Source organism: Montipora foliosa, chromosome 6 (genome assembly GCF_036669935.1).
Source record: "Montipora foliosa isolate CH-2021 chromosome 6, ASM3666993v2, whole genome shotgun sequence".
Taxonomy (NCBI): Eukaryota; Metazoa; Cnidaria; class Anthozoa; order Scleractinia; family Acroporidae; genus Montipora; species Montipora foliosa.
Window position 1 is genome coordinate 26,713,517 of NC_090874.1, and position 11,308 is coordinate 26,724,824.

An 11,308-nucleotide genomic window follows, 5' to 3' on the forward strand; every position below is an offset into this window, starting at 1 on the left:
AATCGCAAATTCCAGAACTGCAACTTCGGATACCACAACTTCAGAATTAAAAATCCAGAAATAACAGCTCCATAAACAAGATCAAAACCACAACAGCCAACCATTGGGTTATCTCGATTTGATATCCCACGTAGTGTTGTCAACTGCGTTTCAGATTTTCTATCCGATCGATCACAGAGAATCAAGTTAACAGAGGGTTGCTTTTCTGAGTGGGGTTCCGTCTCATCCGGGGTACCACAGGGAACTAAGTTAGGCCGCTAGCTATTTGTTTTAATGATAAGCGATCTAGATATTAATTCCCCACACCTTTGGAATTTTGTAGACAACACCACTGCATCAAAGTTCATTCCAAAGGGCGGGTCGTCCAGCGGTCTCATGACAACAGAATCCACCTTAACGCTGATTAATGTAAAGAGCTGAGAATCTCCTTTGCCAAAGAACCAACACTTTGATCCAGTGATTGTCGGTGGAAAGGAGCTGGAGGTGGTGGACAGTGTTAAGTTGCTAGGTGCAAGTAACAATAAGAACCTCCCACTCATGGAACGTTCATATAGCCAAGGTGCTTTCTTTCATGTATTAGGTCAATATTTGATTACGCTATACCTGCCTCCTACCATGCCCTTCCCCAGTATCTTAAAAAAGGAACTAGTACATTTAGAGAAACGTGCCATGTTGATTGTAGTACCAGGCACCAGCTACAACACTGGCTTGGATGTTTTGGGGATTTTACCTCTGGGCAAACACCAAGATCAGCTTTGTAACACCCTTTTTAACAGCATCCTTTTGGACCTGAATCATAAGATTAGAAACCTGCTGCCTTCAACTTGCAGCCGCAATAGTTACAACTTAAGAAAACAGCGCAGTTTTTATGAGCCTGATTTGAAAACTAATTGGGCAAGAACACCTTCATATACGCCATGGCTGCGATGGTCTAATTATTGACAAATCTGTGTGCACTTTTATTGGTCGCCAATGCGACTAACTTTTTCTCCTTGGCGACTAAAATTGTTGTTTAGTCGCCACTTTGCCAACCTGAATTTTGCATGATTTAGATGTACAATAAATCATTAAACTTGAAATAAACATCTTATCTTGTCTTGCATTGCATTTGTCGTAAAGGAATTTGCATTTTAAAATCCACATTCCCTCCAAACTTTACCGACTTCTGTTCGCAATATTGTCTGCAACTCCATTACAGTTTCTCTCTTGGAACCACAGGCGCAGAATTTTGCAAAAAGGCCGCAGAATGGAAGTGATTGACTTTCATGTGGTTTTGCATGAACATGTCCGACGTAAATCAGCATGGAGAATAAATTAGTAGACGGGGAAGATTTAAAACATTTCCATACTTCTCTCTTGGGTAATGAAGAGGATGCCAAACGGCTGTGGCTCCCGTTGGCTACAAAGATAGTGGCTTGAAACTTTTATTTACTTTTCAAGTTTGGGCAAGATTGTTTTGCAGAAGTATGTATTTTTTTTTTGTTTTCGTATTTTCGTACTTACTGTATGTGTCCCACACCATACCGGACAACGTCAAAAACTTTAAACAAGCAGAACCTGAACAATATTTCACTAATACAAACTGGCGACTATATTTCTCCAGTTGGTCGCCAAAAGGCGACCTAACGATTATTTTAATTTTGAGCCCTGATTTGCGTAAATTTTAATAAAGTATTTGTAAATATTTTTGAATTTTAGTCTTATTATCCATTAATTATTATTGTATTATTGCATGTTATTATTGTAGTTCCATTGTAAAATTTATCTATCAACCCAGTCTCGATCTGGAAACTCCACAAGCCAATTTGAAAAATCATCTGACGAAGGTGAGATTGCAGAGATTTACAAGCATTTCCCAGATACCGTACATCCAAAGTCCACCATTACAAGCTGTGTATGCAAAGGCATTGTACTGTCATCTCCACTAAAGAGCATATCATAATTAAAGCAGAAAGAAACTGGGAAAAGTTTCATCACAGTTGGCTTGGAAACAAAGCAATATCTTTCTGTCAGCAAACTGCAATACTCTGGCCAGTGTATCTTGAAGTGGAAGGGTTTCGTTGTCTTCTGTGTAAAAAGCACCAAACAGCAAATCCCAATAACAAAGATGTTAAATTCAATGTGGAACCCTCCGTTAGGATAAAAGACCACACCCTTGAGAGTCATGTAGAGTGCAGTGCACACCAAAGAGCAGTGTCTGGAGAGCTGCTGAACCATGTATCCTACTTTCAGCATCAGTTAGACCGTGCTGCAGAAGTTGAAGATGACGTTTACTTCAATGACTTTTATGCCATTTACTGGCTGGCAAAACATTGCATCGCAAACAAGTCGGTCAACAGCCTCATCATATTACTTGAACATCTCAGATGTGAAGGTAACAGATTTCAGCAAAGAAAGAGAAATCATTCAGCTCCTTGCCAAAATTATCCAACACAAAATTGATGAGCAAGTAAAATTATCTGCTATCTTTGGTATCCTTATAGATGACATGACCGAGGTGACAAGTAAAGAACAGATGATCCTTTTCATACAGTAACCAAGGTTGGTGGCATGGCATCAGATGGTCCTTCTGTTATGCTGAGGCACAACAATAATTGAAGGCAATTGTACATGTACCTTCTGTAGTTGTTGTTCATTGCATTTGTCATCGGCTCATACTAGCTTGTGCACATTCAATGTGAAGTCATTTCTACTGCAAAGAATTTCTTGCACCCACCCAAAATTTTTCAAGTGCAACGAAACTTCAAAGATTCTTTCGACTAGCTTTGGAGGCTATAAAATCCTTTCTTCCGTGACATCCATCCGTCATTGGGTCATCAAATTTCGTAACATATGGACTACAAGTGAACGTAACTGTATGACTTCCCACCAGTTTAATTGAGCTAGATGGATCCGCACAGAAGCAACATGGATCCAGAAGATCAGACGACTGTTGCATCTACTGGAAGCACAGAAAACACAAAAAAGGGAACAAAGAGAAAAAAAACCCAAGGATGAAACCTTCCCCTTTAAGCTTTGAACCGCTCAAAATTACGGGCTTGTTGGCGAAAGGACGAATGTCATTCTGATTACTTTTGCACAGTACTGCACTACTTCAATCCTTACATGTACATAGGTGTGAAATATCAGTGAGAAAGCCGCGGAAGACAACATGCAAAAGCGAACTTGAGACAGAAGAAAATGAGCTGAACGGAAAGTAGTATAATAACTGATAGCTTTCTAACAATGTAAGGATGAAAACAATGCACTTCATCAATGAATAAACCTTCAATTTTGTGTGTAGAATTGACCTCCCTTGTAAATTAGTGTTACACTAAAAAAGGGTTAAATAAAGGCGAACTCAACCACGACTCTTGCAGAGGACAATTCCTCATTGAACCTTATTTCCACTGGGTCTCTCATGCCCTCAGGGTATGGTTGCTCTGGAAGAGCAACATTTATCAAATTGACTACATAAAGAATGACGTGATTCAGTCAGTGTTGTAGACATGTGTAAATATGTACGTTAACTTAAGTAAGTTAACGTTCAGATTTATAAAATGATATATGAAGTGCTTTATACAAAAATTCTTCATATGTGAAAAAACACTTTTTTTCAAACTTGTGCATTTCAAGGGAAGATTGCAAAAGGTACTGGTGTCCAGGGTATTTTTCGTCAGGAATTCCTGAATTAGAAGACACCATCATCACATTAGCTACACTGGTTACAGTCCAAAGAGTGCTGTCCTTGCACCTACCGTATCAGACACAGTGTACACCAAGCAAAGCCTTTTAGGAAAGTGTGTTTTCACACTTGGATTAATCAAGAGAGGTTTGCCGCAGCCGATCTGATTGGCCTCACGTTCTAAACACAGCTGTGATTGGTCAACTCTTCAAATATTGTCTTTTAGTGACCAATAAAGGAAAAACATATATTTTCGTTTTTTGTCGGTCATTGCTCGAGGCTGCTCGTGACAACGATCGCTTATTTTCCAACATTTTTGCGAAGTTTTCGAAGCGTGCGTGAGAACATCATGCCGTCACGCGAAGGTTCACCAGCAAATTCTTCAGAAGACTTAGATGGAGACTCAGAGTATGAACATGGCTCTGAAACATCTGACAGCGATGACATTTCCTCAGAAGAAAGCAGCAATAGTTGGGAATCCGAAGAAAGTACAAAATGTAGTGATGATGAGTTGAATGACTTTCCTGAAAGAGCTGCACTTTGGACACGCATTTATCCACCGGAGGATGATCCTGATGAAATCGACTTCATTGTTCGTAATCCTGGAGTGCGAAATATGCCCTCTCAAGAATCAAGTCCATTAATCTATTTTTCCTTTTTCCAAGAAATTCTGAACGAGATTGTTGCAGAAACTCGCAGATATGCAGAAAAACAAACGAGAGGAGAACAAGGTCAGCGAAGGAGAAGCAGGGAATCAGGCTGGGACACTTGCAATTTTGGTGTTTCTGCTTTGAAGAAGTATCTGGGTTTAACACTGCTCATGGGCCTTGTGAAGAAGAAGGATACAATCATGTATTGGAACACTAAATTTTCCTGCCTTTCTACACCCTATTTTGGCACTGTTATGTCTACAAATAATTTTCAGTTGATCTCAAAATACCTCCATTGCTTTGACAATACACGACCAAAAGCAAAAAGGGACAATGCACTTTACGACCCATTACACAAGTTCAGGTTAGTTCTTGATGCTCTAAACTGTGCATGTAAGAAATATTATATTCCAAAGCAATTTATATCTACTGATGAAAGTCTGATAGGATTGTAAAACAGAACTGAACTAATACAATACATTCCAAATAAACCCCACCACAAGTGGGGAGTGAAACTGTATGCTGTAACCGAATCCTCTTCAGGTTATCCCGTGCATACAATGGTCTACTGTGGAAAGAAGCGCAGTCTCAGTTTGGCCATTCTTATGATGTTGTTAAAGAGCTGATGTTAGAGGCCAATTTGTTCCACAAAGGTTATCATCTTTATGTAGATAACTTCTATACAAGCCCGACTTTGGCTGAATTTCTGCACACACAGAAGACTCTTCTAACAGGCACACTGAGGGCAAACACAAAAGGTGTCCCTGTGATGATGAAGTCGGCCAAACCAAAAGTGGGAGAATGTTTTTATGCAAGAAAAGGCCCCTTGCTTGCATTATCATGGAAAGAAAAGACGTCACAAGAGAACCCCTGTCTTACGCTAACAACAGGGAGTGGTGCTCAGATGATCAACCACACCTGTCACAATGGTCAGATAAAGGAGTTGCCAAAAACAGTCTCCCTTTACAATCAGAACATGGGAGGAGTGGACCTCCTAGATCAAATGGTGGATCATGTTGCTGCAGAGTGAGCATTTCATAAATTTTGGAAAAAGTGCTTTTTTCCCATAATCGACAGAATGGCATTTTGTTCATACATATTGTATGAGCAAAACACCTCAGCCCAACGGAAGCCCACACGTTTCAGGTTTATGTGTACTTTCGTGGAGGAGTTGTGTGCTACACCTGTAGATCAACCAGTGGCTATCCCAATCCCAGTGAGACAAGCAAACCTTGTTCATAGAGCTGTCCTACTCCCTGGAAAAAAGGAGAAGGACTGCATTGTTTGCTCTGACCGCTCAACCCCTGGAGGAAGAAAAAGGGGTGGTACTCAGTGTGAAGGTTGTGGCATTGGGGTACACCTGAAATGCTTTGATCAGCTGGATCATCTTACAAAAAAGAGAAAATAAACAGACAGCTACTTTTTAATAGGCTGTCATAATTAATTACTTTTCATTGTTATGTGTCAAAGATAAAGTGGAGTTGCCTTGACCGATGCATGTTATGAGCTGCTTCAATGACTAGTTCTCTCACTCTGTTTCTGGAAAAGAGGGCTAGCATCATGTAGTGAACTTTATTTGAAACTTTCCAGTTCAAGCTACTGTTAGAAAACATTTGGTGTACAAACCATGTTGATGTTCAGGATCAAAAGATAGACATTCTGTGGATGCAGCTAATTTGCATATTTTTCCTATCATTGTTCACATGATAAAAAACCTTTTTTACAATATTGTAATTTCAAGATAATATTTTCAAGTGTTCTCAACCTTTCCCATTTGAAGAACTTTTAGATGATGCAAAGTTTAGTTTTGTAGCCTCAACTCTTGCAGCCCACAATAGGGGCACAACTTTTTGTTTTTCTTATACAAATGTACTTGTTGCTATGGGAACCAGGTTAACATGGAAACTGTCTGTTTGTCTATCATTTATTGACAATTAAAATGATACCTTGTTTGTTGAAATTGGCTGGCTAGTTGCTGCATAGCAAGTAGCCTAATTTAGTGCGGCAAAATTGGTATACCCCCAGCAAAAGTATGGCATACCTGGGGTTAAATCCAGATTGCAGCAAACATGGCAGTGAAATGTCACATGATTGTTTGAGATTCTTCAAGGTCATAGTAACATTGAGGGATCAGGTGCCCTCAGCTTCAGTATTTTATTTGATGTCACCAATCTGTCATTTAAAAACTAAAGTCACCTTGATACAATTAATGTATATCACATGATCCCTCAATGTAACAGTGACACAGAATAATCTCAATGAAACCTTGAGATCCAGGCAAGTCTTGTTAATTTGTTAATAACATAGAGGGCAAAATTACTGAATACTGATTGGTCAATGAAGAGGGCTTTTTTTCTTAATTTTGCTTGAGAAGAGGGCAAAATTACTCGCTCACGATTGGTCGAGCGCCAAAAATTCTCGCTCCTGATTGGCTGAACGTATCTCTTCCACATTCAGTTGGTTTCTTCTGTTTGAGCAAAACAACTTCGTCTTCATCGAAGTTTGTCTTTTAATTCGCGCTGCATTCGCCGAAAAGGCAAAAAGATTAAGAATTGGCTTTAAAAGATGATCTGAAATTTGAATTTTCGAGTGACAAGAAGAAGGGCAAAAGGTTTTTTTCATGAAAAGCTTAAAACTTGGATCGGCTTACATGGCGCCCAGCGTAGCGGGATTGTGTGGTTGAAAAACAAAAAGGATTCCATTCGTCAAGGGCTTTCAGTTTACCACGACATCTTGCAGCTCAACAAAAAAGGTCACAGAACAATTTGCCATTGACAGGAGGAACGAGTAGCTCAAATTTGGTGGATTTTTTTGGACAAACCGTTTGCTATGTTTACGGATGCGTATTTGCAAGTGGTAAAAACCTCTACATCACAGGTGAATAAAATAAATTGAAGCTTAACATTTGGTTTAATCGTTGTTACTGTTGTTCAGGATTAGAACTTGTATTTTCCTCTCAAGTGGATGTAAATAAAAATCATCTATACTCGTTTTGGACACAAAGAGCAAGTTGACTTGCTTGTCTGTTTGTCAGTTGTTTTGCTGCGCGACTCGGGCAATTTCAGCAACTTCTGAAAACACGCGCGATATTAATCCTTAATTTTACTCGGCCCCATGCGATTACCTATACTAATTAAAGGTCATGCAAGTGGAAAAAGTGATGTACCAGTCAATGGGAACCCCCTCCACCAAGAAACAATAATGTCATGTCAATCAAATTGAACACTCAGATATAAAACTGTCAAAACTCCTTAACACTACAGAAAATAACTTATTTCTGAATTTTGCCGTTTGACCACATTTCAATGCCATTTTGACAACGGTGTCAACAATGGTTTACAGTCCTGCCGCGACACCACATGATGCCATATACAAGGGATTACAAGGCTGAAAACAGCAGTTTTAAAATAGTCCACTGATAACGTAATATCATTAATGACGTCAATGAAAACCCACTAACCAATGGATTCGATTTCATTTTATCATGTGACCTCATGTTGGTCATGTCGCTGATCTTTAATTTCGCGGCCTGAAGAATACAATTGAGGTCACAATTTATTCATGGCAGATTTCAAGTATTCTCTATATGCACTGTACCATCAATTCAAAAGATACCGAAACGCCTTCTGTAAAGCAGTGGTGTCTAATAACGTTATGTGAGCAGGGAAGCTTGCAAGCTCTTGAGAAATGCTTAAAAGCTAAGGTAAGCATATGCTTACCTCAACCTTGACCAACCCTCATGGTCAACTTTGTTGTTTTTACTATTTTTATAGGGAGAAATCATCAACTTAAGATTTTTAGTTCCATTCAAGACCAAAGCCGACAAAATGAAGAAACGATAACAAATGATAATAGAATATTAATTGATAAATTTGGTCTAGAATGTCGTCATGGGTTGTCAGGGTTTGACCACAGTGACCAGGTCTGTCATGTCTGTAACTAGCTGTCTTGACCACCCACAAATGTCAAACAATGAAAACGATCAAGGAGTTTGTGTTTTATTTCAAATATTTGATCATACTGAGTGAATTACATCTTGTAAACATCAAAGGTGACCCATAAATGATAAACATATCAAGTGAAAGAGAAAGAGGCATTAGAAAAAGGAGAAATGAGGACATGGTGTACTACTGACATGACTAAAAAGGTGGCAAAGGTGGGAGGGTAGAATAACCCTCATTTCAAGCCAACAGGTTAGTTGTGCTTGTTAACCCTGGTGAAAAACCTCAGAGGATCCTTGAAGATCTTCAAGGATCCTTAAAGATCCTCAAGGACCTGCAAAAGATCTTTGAAGATGAGGATCTTTCAAGGATCCTTGAAGGATCTTTGAAAGTTCTTTAAAGATCTTCAATTGCAATTAGGAGTTGTAAAGATCCCCAAATAGCCATTGAGGATCCTGTGAGGATCTTACAAAGATCCTAGTGAGATTAAGTTTCAAAATCTTGGTAAGGATCCTTACAGATCCTCAAGAATTCTTTGAGGATCTTCCAAGGATCTTAAAAGGACCTTTTAACTGATCTTGAAAAGATCTTTATTAAGATCTTTGAAGATCCTTGATAAATCCTCTATTAATCTTTAAGGATCTTTCAAAGATCTTTGGAAAGATCTTTGTAATCTAATCAAAGAGATCTTTCAAAGATCTTCATGACATCCTTGAGGATCTTCACGGATCTTGATAAAGATCTTTTCAAGAACAGTCAAAGGATCTTTTTAGGATCCTTGAGAGATCCTCAAACAATTCTCGAGGATCTTTTAGGATCTTTATAAAGATCCTTTGAGGATCAATCAAAGGATCTCCTTAGGATCTATGAAAGATCCTCAAGGAATTCTTGAGGACCTTAACGGGATTTCTATCAGGATCCTTAAAGATCCTTAAAGGTCTAAGACAGATGTTTGGGGGAACTCAGTAATTGCAACAAATTAGTTACCATTGCATCTTTAAAGGGGGTTCTTGAACACCATTAGGATTTTAAAGGGATTCATCTTAAAGATCTTTTTGGGATTTTTTTAAAGGATCTTTTTTGGGAGTCTTCAAAAGCTTTAGGGAGAACCTGTTGATGCCTCAATTAAATAATGTCCTGTACCCTTTTTGTCTCAAGAATTAGGATCTTTTTAGGATTATTAAAGGTTGTGACTGTCGAAACTGAGAAATAATCTAAAGGAGTAAAGGAGTTCATTTATACCAATAAATAGAAAAATCAGTGAAACAAAAACCCAATTGCGTTATGTTACACGATACCTTATTAGATTTTATCAATATATTCTGACAAAAGAATCATTTTATTAAAATTTTATTAAATGACAATGGGTTAAGTGACAAGAACCGGAACGCAAAACATCACTAAAGAAAGTGCTATTGCTCTTGTTTATACAAGGATCATTACTTCATTGTCTAGCCAAAAAATGCATCAAATACAAATAAACCAATTGTTTGTTCTATAAGAGATCGTTTACTTATTTACATGCACTAACTTAAAATGAAGTTAACATTAAGTTGCATGTCCAGTCTGAAAACATTGTAACCTGACCGTCAGCTCATCTATCCCAGTTATAATTTGAAGAAAACCATCGTCCAAAACTTGGAAACGGAAGTGAAGTGGGAGCAATGGGTGAGGCATGTTCTGTCTCACTTCACTGAGATTACTAAAACTTAAACTTTCTCAAAGCAAGCTTCACTTGATGACCTTCGAATGACTTCCTTAACTTTTCAGTATGGCGTTTGTTCTTGAACCAGCGGGAAAAACCCTTAAACAATCCCCTCGAACATCATTGTAGATCAGCCATCTTGGATTTGAGCCGCTCTGGTCAGCAGTAGGCCAGCACCAAAAATTGCGGGCTCACACCAGCCACAGATCGATGGCGGTTATTTCGATTTTCGGTTTACTGCAAGTCCTTATCATATTTTAGCTCTTTTACAATGTAAAATGCTTGTCCACTGGAAGGAATTGCTGATAATAACTCACCTAAAGAGGTAAGCGTTGGATAAAACAATTTTGATGCTAATTCCATGGGCTTTTGTCCTATAAATCAAAGTGCAAGTAATGTTCTATAATTTATAAGCTTAATACAAAGTGCGGGCGTTGTAACGTTTTGTGAAGTGTCTTTCTGTTTACAAATAACGAAGCTTGTAGTGGAAGGTTTTCATAATCCTTCAGAAAAATAACCGACAAAAAGCGAAGCCAACGAAATGGACATTCACATCGAATTTAATTATCCCGGTTTAAAACACAAAAGAACGCTTGATTTAGTTACATTGAGTCTGATCTGAGTGTTCCTACATAAACAGCCAAATGTTGACACTTCCATTGGGTGCAGAGATTTCTTCTGGGATATGGTGCATGAAATTTCATGATAAGTGGTCTGTAATTGGTGACCAAAGTCCACGAGATTCTGTTATGTAAGCAATGAGAACCCAGATTTAAAAAATATATATATATGCTTCTTTTGTTTTAGACTCAATTGCTGTTGTACTCAAGTCACCATTAAACCACTGCAATGAGCACTTTTTATAGCATTGTAGTCAAGTTGTCACTGCCTTGAATTTCTGAAGAGGTTGGAAAAAGACAATATAATACTATGTATCTTTAAATCGCATTGTTCCAGAGGAAACCAAGCTTAGGTACAAAGCGAAAAAAATGTTGTAGTTACTCTAATCCTGTAAGCTAAGCTTATGTTAGGTATTATTATGCAACAACTACAGTGATGGCAATGATGGTGTACAGAAATAAAACAGGAACCCACGTATAAGAACTTTTACAAGTAAGAACGTTTTTGGCTAAGACAGTCCTATTTTAGCCTACAATTTTGAAATGGATTCTTATTTTGAGAAATTTAGTCAAACACTGAATACACACAAATTTAATATAACAAGCTCTACCAGTACCATGTTTTCCCAGCAGCAACATAGTACCATTGTTTTAATGTTGCTTTAGTTTTGTTCTGTTTATCATGCAAAGCTTTGTACAAACTTCAGAAATGGCCCAAAATAGGCCAT

General features: G+C 38.2%; 1 pseudogene; it reads left to right on the forward strand.

Moving 5' to 3' along the window:
• The first annotated feature begins 4,085 nt into the window (after positions 1-4,085).
• On the forward strand, positions 4,086-5,678 carry LOC138008075 (piggyBac transposable element-derived protein 4-like; annotated as a pseudogene).
• The last annotated feature ends 5,630 nt before the right edge of the window (positions 5,679-11,308 follow it).